General features: G+C 54.5%; 1 long non-coding RNA gene across 1 annotated transcript; it reads left to right on the top strand.

Annotated features, from left to right (window-relative positions):
* The first annotated feature begins 1,688 nt into the window (after positions 1 to 1,688).
* Positions 1,689 to 3,184, top strand: LOC137864913 (uncharacterized). Its single transcript, XR_011101688.1, has 2 exons — positions 1,689 to 2,725; positions 2,797 to 3,184. It is a non-coding gene; the product is annotated as an uncharacterized lncRNA (long non-coding RNA).
* The last annotated feature ends 15,499 nt before the right edge of the window (positions 3,185 to 18,683 follow it).

Consider the following 18,683-nt stretch of genomic DNA (forward strand, 5'->3'; position numbering starts at 1 on the left):
AGCTGCTGGCAGACTGGAGCACACCCTGACTTCACAAATATTTGAATAACTACCAGGCTTTGCAGTGTGCGTTATTCCAAATTAAATTACAAAAAATAAAATAAAATTAAATAGTGCTACTAGACTCTACCAGATGCGATGCCCTCAGGTAAACCTCCCTGCTCGCTCAGCACCAAGCTCCAGCAGCTCCATCACCACTGATTGTGGCCTGGGATGAATCCTTGCAGGGCCAGCAGCTCGGATGGGGCTGAGCCACCTCCATCACACCCTGCAGATGCCTGTGCAATGCCACCATAGAGCTGGGTGCCGTCTGCCCTCTTCTTGCTTAGCACACAGACGGGTCATTGTTTATGTAGGGCCTCCCTAAAGTGCCATTGTTATTGTGCTCTCCCTCCCGTTTCCTGTATTTGAACCCCTTATCACAGCCTTGTCCTGGGAATATGTGCTCGGGAGGGTGCGTTTTATGGGTTGATAAGCTTTTATTGCGACCGGCCTTATTTATGAGATGTCTGGAATTAAGAGGTGGGGACCCTGGACCTGGGTGGAGGCTGAGGGGGCGAGTGGTGGCCGTGTCTTGCAAGCAGGCAGCTGCCTGGGGACATCTCCAACGGGGCAGAAGGGGGTGTCCCCCTTTCCCATCCACACCTCGCATCCCTCTATACAGCTCCATCACAGCCCACAAACCTCTCCGACTGTGCGGGCTGAGATCTTCTCTTGGCAGGGGATTGCTTTTTTTCTTTTTTGCAGCATCAGTCTAGAAATAAATTGGAGTGACCAATAATGGCTTTGCCAGGTGCTGGCTCCCTCTGCACTTTCACTCTGAGCATGCCGTTGTGTGTGTGTAACAAACAATGATTAAAGGGCTTTCTTAATCCCATGACTGAGCTACAATAGGACAAAGCTGGTGCCCTTCCTGCCAGCTCCCAGTGCATGGGGAACAGCTCGTGGCAAGCTTTCTCCCCAAGCTCCCCACTTTTGCAACATGTCAGAGTGTTTCCAACCTCCTGTAGCCCCAAAACGCCTGGGGAGCATAACACTGGACAGGAAGATGTTTGTGTGCCCTCTCTTCCAAGCAGTTCCCAGTCTCCTGTGTCACCACAGGGACCTGAAATGATCTTCCCCGAAATCCATGCTGCGGTCTGAGCTGCACAAACACAATAAAAGTGCTTTCAGGGAGCGCGGCCTTCTTGCTTCATCCATTGGTCTGATACAAGATATCACCTTGTCCAAAATTCACCTTGTGCTTGCCCAACCAAAGGCACCAGAGCTGATGGGTGCCCTTTCCAGATCTTCTGCATCCTGGGTGCCAGGCACCCAGATATTTCCCTGGCTGCTGTCTAAATCACAGGGGACAGAAAAACATCCCCAGGAGAGATGCCCCCAGACACTTGCTGACCATGGCTGCGCTGTCGGTGTCCCCTGGGGCGTGTGGCTGCCCTGGACCTGGCACACCAATTATTCCAAGTATTTTGGGCCAACAGACCCAAACTGCAGCCTCCTACAGCAACCGGTATTGCCCTACATGCTCACATACATGTGAGGTTGCATCATAGCTGCTTTTAAACTGTGAGGCTTTTGAAGTGGAAGCCAACGTTTGTTGTTGTGTCTGCGTGGAGCCAAGTCCCTCGCTGGGGTGTTTACGAGAACCTCTCCTGGTTGCATGGACTCACCTCGTTTTTTGGAGCAAGGGGGTGATCTGAGCAGTGTTTGGTCAGGCTGGCAGGATCTGGGACTCCAACCACCATGAAGGAGGCCAAAAGACAGTTACCTGGGAGGGATCCCAGCTCTCTGTTCAGCTGAGATAACCAGGATCAGGATGACGTGGAGGAGAAGAGGCAAAATTTTAAAAGACGGACATCCTTTAGGAGAAATAGGAAAAAATTTAAAATCATGGAACCAGCCACGCCATCCTTCATCCCCAACCTTTGCTGCAGGGAGACAATGCTCCGCACTAGGAAGGAGGAAACCTCAGCGTCCCCAGGAACAGTGGGTTTACCATGGGTTTCCACATTTTTGGCTCATTTGGGGCTTGCAGAGCCCCTGTGTGACCTCCAGTGACGGCTCCTTGCTTGCTGGTAGGGGTCAGCAGGAGCAGGGATAGCTCCGTGTTCACCGCTGAGTTTTGGCAGGGCAGCAGTCTGCAGGCACCACGTTGGCTGCTCCTTCTCCCACACCCCACATTTCCCCACATCACCCAGCCGGGCTCTCTGCTTGGCAAAAAACACCCCAAAGGAGAGGGCGAGCGAGCAGCAGCGGGAATCACCAGCAGCAGCCGAGCAAAGCAACCCCAGCCCCAGCGCCTCTCCCCGGGAGGATGCAGGATGAAAGCACGGAGCCCGTTTCCAGTCGCAGCTTGCACGGGCTTCCTCGCGGACATCTGGCAGCAGGGCCATGCAGGCAGCGAGGAATGTAACGAGCTGTGCAGATGGGAGGTGCTGCGCTCAGGTTGCAGCCCGTGGGGCAGGGAGTCAGTGTTTTGTTTATAAACACAGGCGGGATGATTAAGATAAGAAGGGGATGGTAATTAAATTAAATTAAGGCTCTGGAAGTCGTTAGATGAGCCTGAAAGCCTTGCCAGTCGCTTTAATTCCTGGCTCTGCAGAACAGGGGCTCTCTGTGGTCGAGCACCGGAGGGTGACCGAGGGACCGAGGGGCTATTTCAGCAGCTCAGCGAAAAAGAGGCGCACACGGTTATACCCCAAAAAGGGGGACGTGAGGGAGCCAGGTGAAAGGAAAGCCCCAGAGCACTGCAGGAGGAAGGGGAAGGTGTGCAACCTCTGCTTCTCCCCCTTCCAGAGCTCAAACTGGAGCTAAGACACGGGGGGACAAAGGACCTGGATCCCCCCTGGGATGCAGCACACAGCAGGACACCCGTCCCACCTGCTGGGTTCAGGCTGGGGCAGCAAGTTTGGGGTAAAACGGGTTAGGAAGCAGTTTTTGGAAGTGTTTATGTCTCCATCTCGGAGGCTGCAGCTCTACCTGTGCCAGCTCAGAGCAAACGACAGCAGCAACACCCAGAGCCGACAAGTCCGCCCCGCGGGGCACGGCACGCCTGGCCACGCACCCGGGGATGACGGCTCCTGCTATGGGGCTGCGGGTTTGCCTTGAAATCCTGCCCCTGTTTGTTTTGTTTTCCTGCTTGCAATGTCACTGGTATACCTTAATATATTTTTTTTCTGCTACGCAGATGGGGTAAATTGATCTTAGGAATATTTGTATCACCTTGGGAAGGGGGAATGGGCTGAGTGAGGCTGGATGCTGTATGGCAGGAGCAGCTGCTGTGTAAGCTAATGGCTTGTGGCTGCGTGGTGAGGGCTGAATCCTGCCCCTGGCATGGGCTGGCTCTGGGGGCTGTACTGGGGGCTCAGCACCCTGTCTGTAGTCCTGGGTGGGCACCTGGCTACCACCACTGGTCCTTGTCACCATGTCGGGGCTGGTGGGACACCCCAAGGGAGGTTTCACCCCATCCCTGGGGGAAAGCTGAGCTCCCTGGGGACCCCGAGGAGAAGCCGATCCCCTGAAGGTGGGCTGGGACACTGGGGGGAGTATGGGTGTTTCCCTCCCACTGTTCCCCCCAGTTAGTCTCCCATCTCCTTTTTCTCCTCTACAAAGTGCTTCATTAATCTGCTGGGGGCATTAATGCCGGGCTGAGCTGCAGAGGGTGCCCCCCCGCCCCTCGCAGCCCTCAGCCCTGCGCACTAACAGGTTTTTGCTGCGCTGTCACGGCTGTTAAGGCCACAAAGGCTGTGGTAATGTGAGCTTCTGGGGCTGTTGTCCGTCGAGGCCCGCGTACCCCAGGCCCTTTTGAAGGCAGGAATTTGGCTGAGCGTGACCAAGCTTGTCCCAGCGATGGCCCTGCTCCCCCAAGGTCAGGGACATGCGACTGGGGGGGTGCTGGGGACGCTGGTGGGCACAAAGGGGTTTAAGCCTGGTTTAGGACAATAGGTTTTGTGTGTGTGGTTATTCCAGTGCCTTCTGGTTGCTCTCTCTCAGGGGGCAACTGGGTGATCACACACTGGAGGAGAGGCTGGCATGGGCAAGGCAAAAGGGACCAGGACTCATTGGGGTGCAGGATTGCAACCCAGTGCTGGGCTCACCAGGACCCGGGGTCTGCTCCAGGCACCTGTGGGAGACGGATAAGAGGCAGGTGGGATGCAGGAGGTGCTGGCAAGGCTCTCTCGGGGGGCTGCAGACCCAAATGTCCCCGCCCCTTGCCCCAGCAACACCCCAAACTCATGGTCCCCTCCCCAGTGCCGGAGCCGACTGCGTGTGCTGTGTCGCGGCGCGGAGGAGCCCAGCTGTGGCTTTGAGCACTGCTGCTGGCCACGCTCCAACACGGATTTCAAAGCAGCCGCCGGCTCTCTCCTGGGATGCGAGGTGGCTTCGGGGGGACTGGGGCAGCTTTGTAATTTGAAACAGTGGGGTTAGCCGGGAATGTGCCGCCGGCCCCAGCCATACAAGGGAAGAGGATCTCACTGTGTGCGTGGAGCTGCATTCCCCATCCTGCCCCAGCACAGCCAAGGGCAAGGAGTCCCCGGCACCCGTTGGCACCCAGGGGTGCTTCTGAAGCACCCACAGCTCCCTGCTGGCAGCAGCACAAGGGCACACGCTGCATCCTTGCCATCCCCACGCTGCTGCAGGTTGGGGTTGGGTTTCTCTCCCTCTTGTTTTCCACCATGGGCTGAAACTGTACTCCGGGGCAGGGGGAATTTGTGGCAGCAGATGGTGGGGAAGAGAGAAAAGGATGGAGCACAGCCTGTGGGCACAGGAACCCAACACCCCAGGAGGGAGCGTGAAGTGAGCTGCCTAAGGTGACCAGCCTGAAATGCTTTCAGTGTCACAAATGCACGGTGCTGTCCTGCCTTCCCTGCACACATAACTGCAGGCAAGCAGTGATCCCACTCCGGATGCATTTCTCCTCTATTTCTTTCTCTTTTTCCCTCTTTCTCTCTTCCTCTTCTAAAACAAAGATGTTTCCCCAGATGCACTGGTCCCCATCCAACAGCTTCTTTTGTCTTTGTCTCTTTTATTTTATTATTTTTTTTTCTTTTTTTTTTTTTTCTCCATAGTCATTTGCTGTCCTCCCAGGCTCGGCACAGGGCGCCTTGTTATAGTGGAGAAGTTGGCTGAGGGTGCCAGGCCCCTCGTGGTGGTGATGCAGAGGGATGCTGCCTACAGCAAAGATGCTAAAAAACAAATTGATGGGTGTAAGGGCTGCTCTTGGGTGGCAGCAGCTCCTGCTGTCCCTTGCTCTGGGGCAGGACTCACAAGGGACACCGTGCTGTGATGTCCTGGGCTGCCCATGTCACCCAGGCAGGTCCCTTCTGAGCTGCTGTGTGGTCACCAAGGGTCCTGTGCCCAGTCCTGGCTGTCCGCCTGTCCCAATAACCCTGCGAAAATGTTGGGTGTTCGGATGCAGACCCTGGTCTCTTCCAGCTGCTGTGAGCTACTCTAGGAAAAGAAACCAGCCCTCCCCATATGCCTGCCCTCACTTAACTCTGCAAGAGGAAATTTTCTCCCGAGTTCCAGGGATTGCAGAACATTTTTGATGGGAGGGAGATATGGAAAGCTAACCTGACCTTTTCAACCAGGGAATGGCTGCTTCCCTGCAAGCCCATTTCAAAAAAAAAAAAAAAAAAAGTTGTGTTTTATTTTCCTCCCAATGCAGCACTGAAAACAAACATCCAAACCTCAGCCTTTGCTACAAAGCACAATTGTCTCTCCGGGGCAGCTCTTATACATTTCTATCCGGTCCTGCCTCCCCGTGCTGCTCCCCGCCTCTCCGAGGGCTCGGGGAGTGCGGTGGGATCAGCCTGGGAAGTTATTCTGTTCCCACCAAACACCTTGGCTAGCTGTGGAGTCCTTTTATTGCTGGGATGTCATTCACACTGTGCTTGTTTAACACACATACCAGCTGCCTCTTTTCATGCTACTGCTCTGAGAACGGAGATTCACAAGGACAGAGCTCATCTGAAGTTCACAGGAAGATGGGCTTGGACGGGGACGTGGGATGTAAATCCCCTCGCACGCTGCATATATTTGCATCTGCATCTGAATTTGCATCCTCTCTCTCATCACAAGATTCCCCTGTTTTGGCCTGCTGGTGAAACGCCACGCATCCTCGTGGGTTGAGTTTGTTGTTGTTTTTTATTTTTTCTCACTGTTGATGACTGGGTTGCTTTTTTTTTTTTTGGGGGGGGGGGGGGGGGTTCTATGATGACCAAACAAGGACTTTTCCAACCAAAAAAAACCTTACTGCTGCTCAGCTCAGCCAGACCTGCAGCACCCGGATTGTCACCATCTCCTTGGGCAGCCACGACACGGCACATGCATGGAGCAAGCTCCTCCTCAGCCACTGTGGCTGTTTTCCCACTTTGGGACATAACAGAAGATCCTTTCAACAACATTTCCTTTGAAAAATAATCCATCTAACTCTGTTTTTGGAAAGTGCTCCATGCTCTGCACAGGAAGAAGTTAATTACTGTCCAGGGGGTGAGGGCGTGTGTTCTCAAATGTTTTAAATGTTTAATTTTCTTGAAAGAAAAACCATCTCTGATCTCTGTTGGATCCTCTCCCTGTTTATACAGAGGGTTTCTATTAGCAGGGCCAACAGTACATCCCTGACCGCCACGTCCGTGTCCTTTCCTTCTTCCCTCAAAACAGGAACCCCTCCCGAGGGGTGTGTGTCCCACCTCTCCGTGTGCCTCTCTGGGGACGGGGACAGCCCGTGCCCCCCTGCCTGTGCCTGCCTCACCCCAAGCTGGGGGAAACTCACTTCCACCACTGCAACTTTTCATTTTTTGCCCATTTTCCAGGAAGAGGGGTGAGGAAGGGTGGGTTTCCCCATTGACAGCCCCTTTCTGGTGGGAGGCTCTGGGCAAAGCACCCCCAAGACCTTTGCTGGTGGGTTCAAGGCAAGTCCTGCTCAAGCAGCTGGGGATGGGCCATGCCTGGGAGGTATCCACAGCTATTTCAGAGCAGGTTTCCAAGCAGAGGCTGTCCCACAGCTCTCCCTGCCTCCCTGTCCTGGAGAGAAGTGCTGGTTGTAAGGACATCATTAGCTTTCCCCTCTCCTAATGGGATTTGGGGTCTCTCCTCCATCCCATTTGCACCGTGAATGGGACAGGCTCCCAGACCCACCTGGGGGGGGGTCCTAGCCACTTCTTGGGGTGCTTTATGGGGTGCTGAGCACCCCTAGGTGTGGAGGCCATTGGGAAATGGGCTTTTTGGAGGGTCAGCCCCGAGTACCCATCAGTGCCTGCTGGAACACCTCGAGCCCCACAAACTGTTCCAGAGGAATTGCTTTCTTATGTTACTGCTGCTTATCTCAGCTGGTGCCGCTATCAGGGCATTGTCGGGGTTGCTCATTTAATGCTGATGAGGGGATAATGAGAATGGCCACCAGTGCTGTAACAGCCATCTGATTTTTCATGTTTTGTGGTCAGGAAGAGGTGACTAATAGGAAGGGATGGGGAGCGGTGCTCGGGGAGCGTGCCGGCCGCTTGTGGTGGCATTTCCAGGGCTGGAGGCCGAGCGAGCTGCGGGGCCCCCTGATTTCATTGCTTGCTCCACGAGGAGCTCAGGGCTGGGGCTGCCACCTTCCAGGGACCTGTGTCTGACAACGTTGCACCAGGGAGGATGGTCTTGGGATCCTGTCCACGTCCAGGAGGGGCTGGAGCAGAGGGGGACGTTGGGGTGACAAGGAGGACTTTGAAGGCTCTGTAGGCCGGGCCTCATGGCTGTGTCTCCTGGAGGGGTATCAAACTCTCCCAGCCTTAATTTCCAGTGAGCCAGCTCCTCCAGAGCTGATTCAACTGGTATCTCACACTTGCGGCTTGCATGTTTGAAAGTGTCAGAACAAACCCCTGAGCTGTCCGTGTCCAACACCAGCCATATTTTGGGCCCACAACATCCGTTCTGTGCTCGGGATGAGGAAAAACCCCTTCACATTGAACAAACCTGGCTGGCACACTCAAACTGAGGGCCCATGCCCAGCTGAGCAGGGCTGGATGAACCCAGCGAGGAAGGTGGCCTCAGAGCAATGATGCAGGGGGAGAACTGGGGAAGGAGAGAGCAGAAGGGAGAGGGCACCAAAAGCTTCTGCAGCCAGGGTAGAGGATGTGTGGGGAGCTGTCAGACGTGCCCCCGCCGGGTCAGGGCTCCTCACAGCTTTATTTTGGCCGCGGGGGCGGCAGCGATGCTTTGCAGCAGGCTGTCAGGGGATGGCGTGGCTGGAGGAGCACCAGAATGACTTTATTTCAGAAATATGTCCCTGAGGAGCATGCAGTGCCCCTCGGCTGAGCCGCTGGGACCCGCTCTGCTGGCGATAGCGCTCGCCCCGGCTCTTATCGCTCCGCTGGGAACAGAGCTGACGAGGAAGTCAGCCAAATCCCTACACACCATCACTGCCTTTGTCCCTTCGGCACGCTTGAGATGAAGGCTGGTTTCATTCCTCCTTACTTCTCTCTTTCTTCTTTTCCTCCTCCTTTCCCATGCACAATTTTTAGGGTCAATAATGGGCAGGATGGGGTGCAAGGTGGTGGCGGGGTGTGGGGGGGGCGATGTCCTGGTGTCCTGCTGGCACCATCCCAGCCGTGGGGCCAGCCGGGTGCCAGGCAGGAAAGGGCGTCCCCAGCCCCGGGAGGGGAGGAAAGGGACGGGGACAGGAAGGGCAGAGCGGCGCCCGGGGGGAGGCCACGCGAGGTGGGGAGAGCGCCCAGCTCCCGCGGGCAGGTTGTGCCCTCCAGCCTCCCCGCGGGCTGGGGGCACGAGGCGCTGTTGAACGTGGCCCAGAATAAACAGCCTCCTGCCGCCGGCCCTCCTGCCCTCCCGAGAAAACAGCCGGCCTGTTTTCCAGGCGGACGGGGAAGCGGCGGAGCCCTTTTTCCTCTGGCCCTGTTCCAGCAGAGCAGAGCAGCGGCATTAACCCGCTCAGCACAGGAGGAACGGGGGAGCCCATCCCAGGGCTGCCATCAGCTCCCCCGGGGATGGGGTTTCTCCTGCCCTGTTAGCGCTTTGCGGAGCAGTGGGGTTTGGCATTGCAATGGGTTTCCAGCTTACAGTTGGTTGTGGGTGTCCTTGGGTGCTGTGGGTTAGGGTCCTGGTGCCCTCCTGGTGGTGGTGAGGTGCCGGGAGGATGGAGGGAGCCGGAGTTGGTTTGGGCTGGACGTCCCCCCCTTGCTCCCCACACACTGGGGACAAGGTAACTCTGCAAACCACAGGAGAAAAAAACCAGCAAAAGCAACCCACGCCTTCCCCAAGGGCTTGACCAGTGTCTCTACATTTCAGAGATACACCCAAAAAAACAGCCCCTCTATCACAGATGGATAGATTGGGGTGCCACCCCCTGCATCTTTCCCTCCCCATGGGCCACAGCAGCCCCATGCAGTCCCCACGTGTCTGCACTCCGGAGCTGGGCTCCGGCACGTGAGCGAGTTGGCTGCAGACCCCCGGGAGCCCACAATGGGATGGCTCCCTGCAGGACGAGCAGCTTAGCATAAATATTTAATAGCTCCAGTAAATATTTAACTTCTCCAACATGAGTGAGGATGGAAAAAACAGACCCCGGCGGGCAACCTCGCAAAGCCCCTGGGTGAGATGCTTCGGAGTGCTCTTCCCGAATCTCAGCCCATTGTGCGGGTGTCTAGGAAGGGCCTGGCTTTCATTAGATGTGTGTGCAGAGCCTAACATAAGGAGGCTGTGATCTGAAGTCAGCTCATAATAAAAATAGCATGCCCTTTGCATGAGTCAAAAAAGCACCCGCTCTCAATTAAAAGGGAACGACATCCATCTGAAGCTTAGGCTGGTACTTCAGCTGGCTCGTGCTGGGCATTAAAATCATCTCCTTGGGCGTTTCGAGCTCAAGAGGGTGAAGAGGTTTTGTAGAGGATGGGAACAAACTGTGCAGCAGAGGAAATTCTGCTCCTGTTAGCTATTGAGGCTGCTTAACTCCAGCGTTAGCTTTAGCGGAGAGGTTTCTGTCCTCCCCAGCTATGGTCAGCACACGTCATGGTATGGTCACTGCAGAAGCCCTACTCAGCCCATGCAAGCTGACCTTCTTGCTCAACCCACCAAACCTCATCATTTGGCTGTCAGCATCGCTTCCTTGCCTTTTAAATGACCCGCTGCTCACTGAGGGGATGTCCCACATGGGCACGATGCTGGAGCCCTCACCCCAGGTGCCCTGCTGCCTCAGCACAGCGCTCTGCGACCTCGGGGAATGATCCCGGATCTTCGTCCCTGCCTGGTTCATGCCGAGGAACCAATTTTTGCACAGCAGGACCTAGACACGTTGCCATCTGGTTGGACATGCCTGCGCTAATAATAGTGCAGCTAAACATTTGCATGCGGGCCTCTTTTAGCACTCGGGCTCCCAGAGGGAGCCACATCTCTGGGGTTTTTAATAGAAAGCAAGCGGGGCTGTGAAGTCAGAGGAAGAAAAGGTGTTAGAAAACACCGGGTCAATGGGATGGGGCAATGGAGGGACTCGAACGTGAAGAAGAGCTGCTCCCCAAAGGCTCTGCACGGCCGGCTCTGGGTGATGGTGTGGGTCTGGGCTTGGCGAAGCTCTGCCTCGTGCGCAGGAGGAAGCCTGGCAGGTCAGCGAGGTGAAACCACTCAGACTCATCCTTCCCGAGACGTATCGCCCCATGCAGGTTCTCCGAAATGTGGTTTCCTGATGCAGCTGTTTGATAAATATTTATCTCCGCTCTATTGCGAAGCAATTAGGACAGCCTCAGAAGTGGCTTTGCTCAAGAGGCACCACAAAAATAAGACAATTTGGGTAATGAATGTGTCTATCTATTTTCCACTCATAAGGACTCTCCCGAAAGCTCGTGCGGAAGCAGCCGTTTCCCAAAGCTTTGGGTAAATGGCCGGTGCCACCCAAAGCAGCGTTCAGCTTTTCAGAACAGCTTTGTTGAGGATGAAGAATTGGGGCTGTTCGCAGGCTGCAAACCCACATGGCACAGCATGGGTGCAGGCAGGTTGTGCCTGCGGGGTGGCTCAGGGCTTGAGCCCCAGCTCCTGCTCATGCCTACGAGGAGCCTGATCCCAGCCAGCCCCAGGCCACCCTCATTAGGTGACACCACGATGTCCTCATGCATAACAGCAGCGGGCCTGGTGTCAAATGTGGCAGAATCGCACCCAGTCCAGCCCTGACGCCCCATCCCTGGAGGAGGGGTGGAGAGATTGAAGGGTTTGCACACCATTTGGGGAGCTCGTGAGCGAGCTGCTGCAGAAAAAGGACCTCTGCTTATGGACTTGCAGCACAAACCAAGCCAATCCTCCACGTGTCGTGACCAGAAGATTAACCAGGGCCCATCCCTGGGTGACAAATGTCCAGAAGAAGTCTCCTTGTTGGTGCTGGGACGGGGCAGTCCTTGCTCTCTCCTCTTGCATCACTTTCTCCTTGACACAAACCGTGCTAGTGCTCCTGGCCATCCCACCCCTCCCGGTGCCCACGGCCATCTGCTCGCCGCAGCCCCGCTCCTTTGTGCTGCTTCGTCCCCAAACGTGCACCACAGCAACTCCTCGCTCCCTCCTCCTCGCCCGGAAACGCGAGAGGTGGGGAAGGGAAAGGTTTCCCCAGCTCTGCGCAGAAATGCTCGAGTGTGTCAAAAGACAAAGCCTGTCCCCTTTGCAACCCACCAGCTGCTGCTGCCACAAAAGCGGGGAGAGGAGGGGGGCCGGGAGCGTGGGGGGCACTTTGTGACCCGAAAGGAAAAACCTTGAGAAAGGAACAGAATAAATATCCCCTCCTTCCGCCCCCTCTTAACAAGAGGGGACAGAATTAAACACTTTTGTTAAGTGAGGGGCTGTCCCCCACACCAGTTAACACGGCTCCTGCGCCCTGTCCTGGTGTCGGACTTTAACTCACTCTGTGTCGTGTCTTTCTCTCCATGGGCAGAAAATTCAATTAGTCTCGAGCAAATGCCTCCCTAAAGGACACAGAAAACGAAAATAAAGAGGAGAAATCTGCTTTCATCCCGTACAGAAAGAGGCTTTGGGGGGGAAATACAGATTAGGGAGATAAAGAGACAGGTTTAAGGCTTTCAAAAGGGGGTTTCTCTCTCTTGGTCTTTCTCTTTTTCTTTTTATTTCTTTCTCTTTCTATATTTTCTTTCTTTCTCTCTCTCTCTCTCTTTCTTTCTCTCTCTCTCTCTCTTTCTTTCTCTCTTTCTCCCTTTTTTCTTTTCTCTTTTCTTTTCTTTTCTTTTCTTTTCTTTTCTTTTCTTTTCTTTTCTTTTCTTTTCTTTTCTTTTCTTTTCTTTTCTTTTCTTTTCTTTTCTTTTCTTTTCTTTTCTTTTCTTTTCTTCTCTTCTCTTCTCTTCTCTTCTCTTCTCTTCTCTTCTCTTCTCTTCTCTTCTCTTCTCTTCTCTTCTCTTCTCTTCTCTTCTCTTCTCTTCTCTTCTCTTCTCTTCTCTTCTCTTCTCTTCTCTTCTCTTCTCTTCTCTTTTTCCCTCTTTCTCTTTCTTTTTTTTTTGTTGTCTTTTCTTTTGCTTTTCTCTTTTCTCCCCCACTCTTTCTCTCACACTTCTTTCTCTCTCTTTCTCTCCTGCACCCACCTGATGACTGAAGCCTGCTCCCACCCTGCTGAATAGATCCAACTCCCTCCACAAGCAGAGCTGTGTATTACGGTACTTCTCTTCCTGTAAGACTCCAAACTGACCCCATTTTTTTTGTTTGTTGGTCCAGCTCTTCCACACAGGTACAAATACACCCAATTTCTTGCACCTCTGCAGCCAGGGCTGCAGGCTTAGGATGAAACCTGCTTTCCTCTGTGGGGAAGGGAACCAGGGAGATGGGGGTTTTACGAGGGAAGGTTTGATGCTGGGAACAGCAACAGGTTAGGGATTTTTGCAGGAGCCCTGGCCATGGGTGGCCACCAGAAGCCAGGGGAGATGTTGCCAATGGCTGAAGGCCTCCTCCCTGCACGCCCAGGGCCTGGTGCCACAACGGGGGGAGCGTGGAAGGGCTGGGTGCCTCCTCCTCCTCCTTATCAGCACCGGTGAGCGAGGCGAGCATTTCCCGGCGATGGCGCTTCCTGCCTCTTGATTGCAGATGCTGGTGCTGATCACCGCTTCCTCCCCTGCCACTCGCCCACTTGCTGGTGCTCGGGGCTCCCCTGGCTGGGTTGGCACCGTCCCTTCCTCTAAATTCACCTCCCACAACTGTTTTTTCCTCCAGTTGTTTACTTCCTCCTCTTCCAAGAAGGTTGTCTTCGCGTGCCGGGCCAGCTCTCGGCTGCCAACGCTCTGCAGCGAGGGCTGGTGCCTGCTCGTGCTGCCTGCCAGAGATAAGAACTAATCTCTGGTTTATGGTCGCAAATAACAACTTGCAGATCTGAGCCTTTGTACGGAAATCAGGACCGCACAAACAAGGGCAGCAGAAGGGAGGGGGGCTGGCAGCACATCCCTTTTCTCGAGGCTGGGTGTTGTTGTCTTGCAGAGTACCAGGTTTCATCAGCACGGGGGTGCAGCTCCAGCAAGCCTTGTGTTAGGGGCAGCAAATACATTGGTGAGGCAGAAGACTTCATTTTCAAGCTCATCAGAGGCTGGGCATGGGGAATTCTTCATGAGCTCTCCCTGAGCACAGCCTTCTCAGTGATAAGAGGGGAGAAGAGAGGCACCATACAAAAACGATAACCTGAGTGTGCACTGAAACAGCTCCCGAAGGCCTGCACTGAGGTTTTAAGGAGTTTAGTGTCTCTCAAAGCCAAGCCCTAGGAGGGAAAGAGACCCCACGAGCATAGGAATTGCCTGGAAGGGAGAAAATCTGGCTGCCCTTCCTTGTGCTGTCAGCTATCTCTTTAGGTGCACCCAACATCTGGCAGAAGACTGGGTTTTCAGCTTGCTGGCTTTCTGCCACTGTCGTGCCACACAAGCAATGGGGACACTTGGCTCTTTCTGCTGGCACTGGCGCCATTGCCCAGACCACAGGGGACGACAGACTGGACCCTTTTCAGGTTGCTTCTGGAGATGAATGCAAAGCTGTGGCCTCCCAGCCTTTGCCAGCCAGGAGGAGGACGAGCCAAGTCTATGAAGTGCCAAAGAGCAAGGCCACAGGGGGACAGGGGTGTGGAGACAGCAGAGCCTGAAAGTAAAAGGGATGGAAGAAGAGGAAGAAGTGGGAAAAAAGACAAGCTCTGGCAAAGGCTGGAGGAGGACCAGCAGGTGACGTGGGGCACCATGACTGCCTGCTCCAGCCTCTGAATCCTGCAGAGGTCTCAGGTCATGCATTACCCAAGGCTTAAATGGCCCAGAAAGAAGGGATTGCAGACACTACCTCATGTCATATCCCTGGTGGCCATCCATGAGGTCATCGTGGCCTCCTTGACCATTGCTCTGGGCTGACTCTCCTGAGGCTCTTGCCTTTTCTCCTTTTAATAACACTTTTTTTGCTGCTCTCTCTCCCCTAACCAGGGCTACCAGGCTCCATGCTCCCAGAAAAATTCCCACTCCTGTTCCCCTCGTGGTCTGATGAGACAAAGTAGAAAAAATGGTCAGAGGAAAAAAGAAGAAAGGAACTGGTTTTGAAATGAATAGAAGCTGCTGGTCAGGCTGCCACCGAACAAACAAAAGCTTTCCAGCATGTAACTGCTTGTCTATGCAGGGAAATTAATTGGAACAGCTTTTCCAAATTAGCTGAATCTGATGATGATAAAAATAATAAAAACAAATAGTGGATTAAGTTAAATTAGGAAAACGCAGCTTTATTCTGGAATAGGCGTGTCCACATTCCAGCATATTTTACTCCACAATAGCAGCTTCACTCGGCTCCTCTGTGCCGACAAGCCCCGACACCGGCCCTGTGCATGCTCCTGCTCCTGCTCTGCAGGCAAACGCTGCCTGCTCACCCCTCCTGCTGCTGGAGCCTCCTCCGGCCTTTTTCCTCAGGGCTGCCACTTGCCAGCACCTCTCCCTGCCAGCAAATCCTCCAGGCGCTCTGGCAGTCCTGCAGATTTTGGTTTCTCATCCCAACAAAAGCTGTCCCCAGGCTTTCCCAAGCATGCGTGTGACCCTTTAGTCCCTGCTGCCTGCAACAACCTCCCCGCCTGCTCTGGCATCCTCCCCACTTCGAGAAATTCACGTGGGTCCTTCCCTTAGCACCCAGGCCTTTGTGCTTCCTCTGTCACCCTGCAAGCTAGCGCCTCTTTTGCTTTTGCACAGGCAGCTCGTCTGCCTTCAGACGGGCTCCCAGATGACATTTGCACACACAGACAAAAATCCCGGATTTATTTTGGATGGGGAAAGATGAGAATTTGGCACGCGCAACCAAAGAGCGACCTCTCTGACCACGCTGCCTTCACAGAGCCTGGTTGCTGGCTCCCATTTCATTGCTGTGGGCTCAGTGGGGCAAGCAGCAGTGACTGTACGCAGCTACATCAGCCTACAGCAGATGAGGATCTTGCCCCTTCTGTTAGAAGAAAGACATAATTTTAATTATCTTGACATGTTTATCACTGTGAGCCTGGGCCCGTTATCTCCACGGGTTCGTTCTCAACTGCGTGGAGCAGAGGGAACATGATTGCCTTTTATTAAAATCATGCATGAGGTATTCCTGCAGCTGCACTTTGTGTCAAAGGATAAAAAATGTGCGCAGTGACTTTCCTCGCATTGTTAGCTCTGAGTAGCTGTGGTGTGCTGCGAGCCATTTCCTACACAATGGGGCTTCAGCTATTACGGCTTATTTATGGGTCTGCATGTGTTCACCCTGTCAAACCTTCTTACAGAGAAGGTTTAAAGCCATTAAAAAATGGTTTGGGTTAGTTTCCCTAAAACTTGCTTCGCTGCACGGCCTGACATGTGAGAGCCCAGCTTTGCTGTGCATCACTGTGCTGCCAGGTCCCTCTCCTCTGACCCCGCTCTGTAAAGCTGGGGCTTGTGCTGGGGCTGCTTGTGCCCTGTGAGAATGGAAGGGAAATGTCCCCTCCATTCGTGGGAGCACGCAGGGTTTCTTGGGTTTCCCATCACCACTCAAACCCAGCCACCCCATCTGCATGTCCAGCACCTCCGTGGCAAGACCCTGACACCTCCTTTTCCTCCTTGACTCTCATTTCATTTCCACAAAGGCTGTTTTTCACTAACACTGGCCATGTGGATCTGGAAAAGCCTTCTAACCTCTGCCTTGTCATCTGGTGAGTCACCTCAAACTGTCCCAAGCCCATGCCCGGGCAGCCTCCTCCCTCTGGATTTCCTTCTCCCCGTTTCCACAGCTGGACAGCTCGTATCAGAAAGTAAATTCTTGACGAATCACTAGTTCTATTTACTGTTTGCTACACCAAAGGGCTCAGGCATCCTAAGCATGGGGTCCTTGACCAATGCACAGAAAAGATCCTCTCTCTCCCACCAAGTTTTATGATCCCGGGACAAAACAGAAGATAACTGGGGCTCGTCGCAGAGCCCCAGACTGCAGTGTCAGCCAGCCTCTAAATAGTCCCAGCATCAACAGCAGGGCTAAAAATAAGCCTGGCGAGGTTTATTTTCACATTTATTCTGCCAGAATACGCTGTATCCCGATCCCCATCTCTCCATCCCTGTCCTGTCGGGGTCCCCCCTGCGCAGCATGCCCTGTCCCTGGGGGGACCCGCAGGTTGCAGTGGCAGATGGCAGCTGTGGGGTCTTGGTGACCTGTTACCTTGTTAACCTGTTAAACTGCCACCAGTCACTGCCTGTGAGCCCTGAGCAGCCCAGGGCCCTGTGTTTGTGCAAAGCGGCCCAAAAGGCTGGCTGGGCTGGCAGCCTTCATCTCGGGCTTCCTATTAGGATCACGCCGTCGGTCCCCAGGGCTGAAGTGTGCCTGTCCCGGGCTTGTCCCACTGGGAAATGGGCTTCTGGGCTCTGCCGAGTGTGTGGGGCAGCTGCAAGGCTGGGGATGGAGCTGGCTGCAGAGCAAGGTGGCTTTCTCTGTGGTTTTCTCCCAGAGTATTTATAGGGCCGTGAAGGTGACGTGGAGGCAAAGTGATGCACGGCGCCATAGAGTCAAAGTGATGCACAGCAAAGCTATATGTCTTACGTGTCAGCTGGGCAGTGGAGCAAGTTTTAGGGAATAAAGCATCTGGTTATTAAGCTGATGACATGATAAGCCTGGGAAAGCATCATGTGGAGGTGGCTCCGTCCCCTTGATACCTGCCTCTCGGTCATTTAGGGTAACGTGGGTGTCTGTCCCTGCCCCACATTGCTCCTTGGTGACCCCTCTCCCTCTGTCCAAGCAAGTGGTGGAGTGGCAAGGCAGGGTGGCACGGTGGAGGAGCCTGTGTTCACAGTGAAGGTGCAGGGCCATAAAACCACACTGCGATGTGTAATTACCAGGAGGAGGTTGGGGAGGTGAATACAGTGAGTGGGTTTATGAGGAGGTGAGGAGGAACAATGCAGCCAACGATTTTTAATTATTCCTACAACAATAAGGGGAAACTAATCTCCCGGATCAGGGTGCAAATTTAATTCTCCCCTTCACTCCTCTTCCCATCATTGAGCCGAGCACAATGGCACAGATGCAGCCTGGGATGCTGTTCCTTCCTGCGAGGGATGCCCGACTGCTTTGGGGTGCCAGAGCCTGGGTCCTCAGACAAATCCCTTAACCCCAAGGCTACAGGAGGGGATTCCCTTGGGGGCTGCTATCTCATGTGCCACTTGGTTCACTGTTTTAAGTTTTCAGTGGGAGTACAGCAAGGCTCACTAGTGCTCCGTGGTGCAGGGCACTGTATATAGCTGCTCTGACAAAAAAACTCTTCAGAGTTTATACACAGCAGGCAAAAGGCACGAAGTGGCAGCGTGACACAGCCAAGTCCTCTTGGCAAGGAGCTGGCAGAGTCCTGGCATCTGCTGCATGGCAAAACCCCGCAGCAGTGCTGGAGCCGAGCTCAGCCCCACTCCCCCCATCAGCCCCAGGCATGGGGGAGCATGGGGGGGGTGTCCTGTGGGGTGCAGAACAGCCCCCCCAGCCCCTGGGTCTGACCCAGGGCTGATGCAGAGTGTGGCACCGCGCAAGGGGCAGCCTTTGAGAAGCCAAATTGTTTTCCCCTCAGAGCAGAATTGCTTTCATAGCTGCAGCCAGCACATCCCAGCCTTTCTGTCCGTTGCTTAATTAACTCCAGAGCTTGTATGGCTTTCTTCTGGGGGAAGAAAAAAAAAAAAAGTCGAGGGAAGAAAAGCAGAGAAGAATGCAATTTTTGCAAACGCCCCCCGCCTCCGCGGGGTAGCGTGGGGCTGCAGCCCCACAGCTTGCTTCCTCCCTGCCCGCCCCCGCAGGCACCGGTGCTGGCCCGGCTCCCCGCACACAGATGTGGGCTTCCCCCGGGCTGCTGCGCTGTGCTGGGAAAGTTCAAACCTGCCGTGGTCCTTCCACAGCTCCCCCCAGCCACCGGAGCATTCCCCGTGCCCCACATCATCCCCAGAGCTGGTGGGAAGAGCCTCATCCCCCCTCCTCGGTCTGTGCTGGGTAGGAAGGACCCCGGGTAAATAAACAGCAGCTGGTGGTGAAGTGCATCGTGATGGCTTTTTCCCATTCCCCGGATGGCTCCGTGATTGTGTCCAGGTGCGGGGAGCCGGGGCCAAAGGCTGAGCGCTGGGACGCGGGGACAGATTTGGCATCGCTCGGCTTTAACAACACCGGCTGGGGAGGGCTGACTCCGGGCTGACCCCCCCACATACGTGGAAAGGCAGCACCCTGTGGGGCTGCCT

The sequence above is a fragment of the Anas acuta genome, chromosome 15 (genome assembly GCF_963932015.1).
Source record: "Anas acuta chromosome 15, bAnaAcu1.1, whole genome shotgun sequence".
NCBI classification, from domain to species: Eukaryota; Metazoa; Chordata; class Aves; order Anseriformes; family Anatidae; genus Anas; species Anas acuta.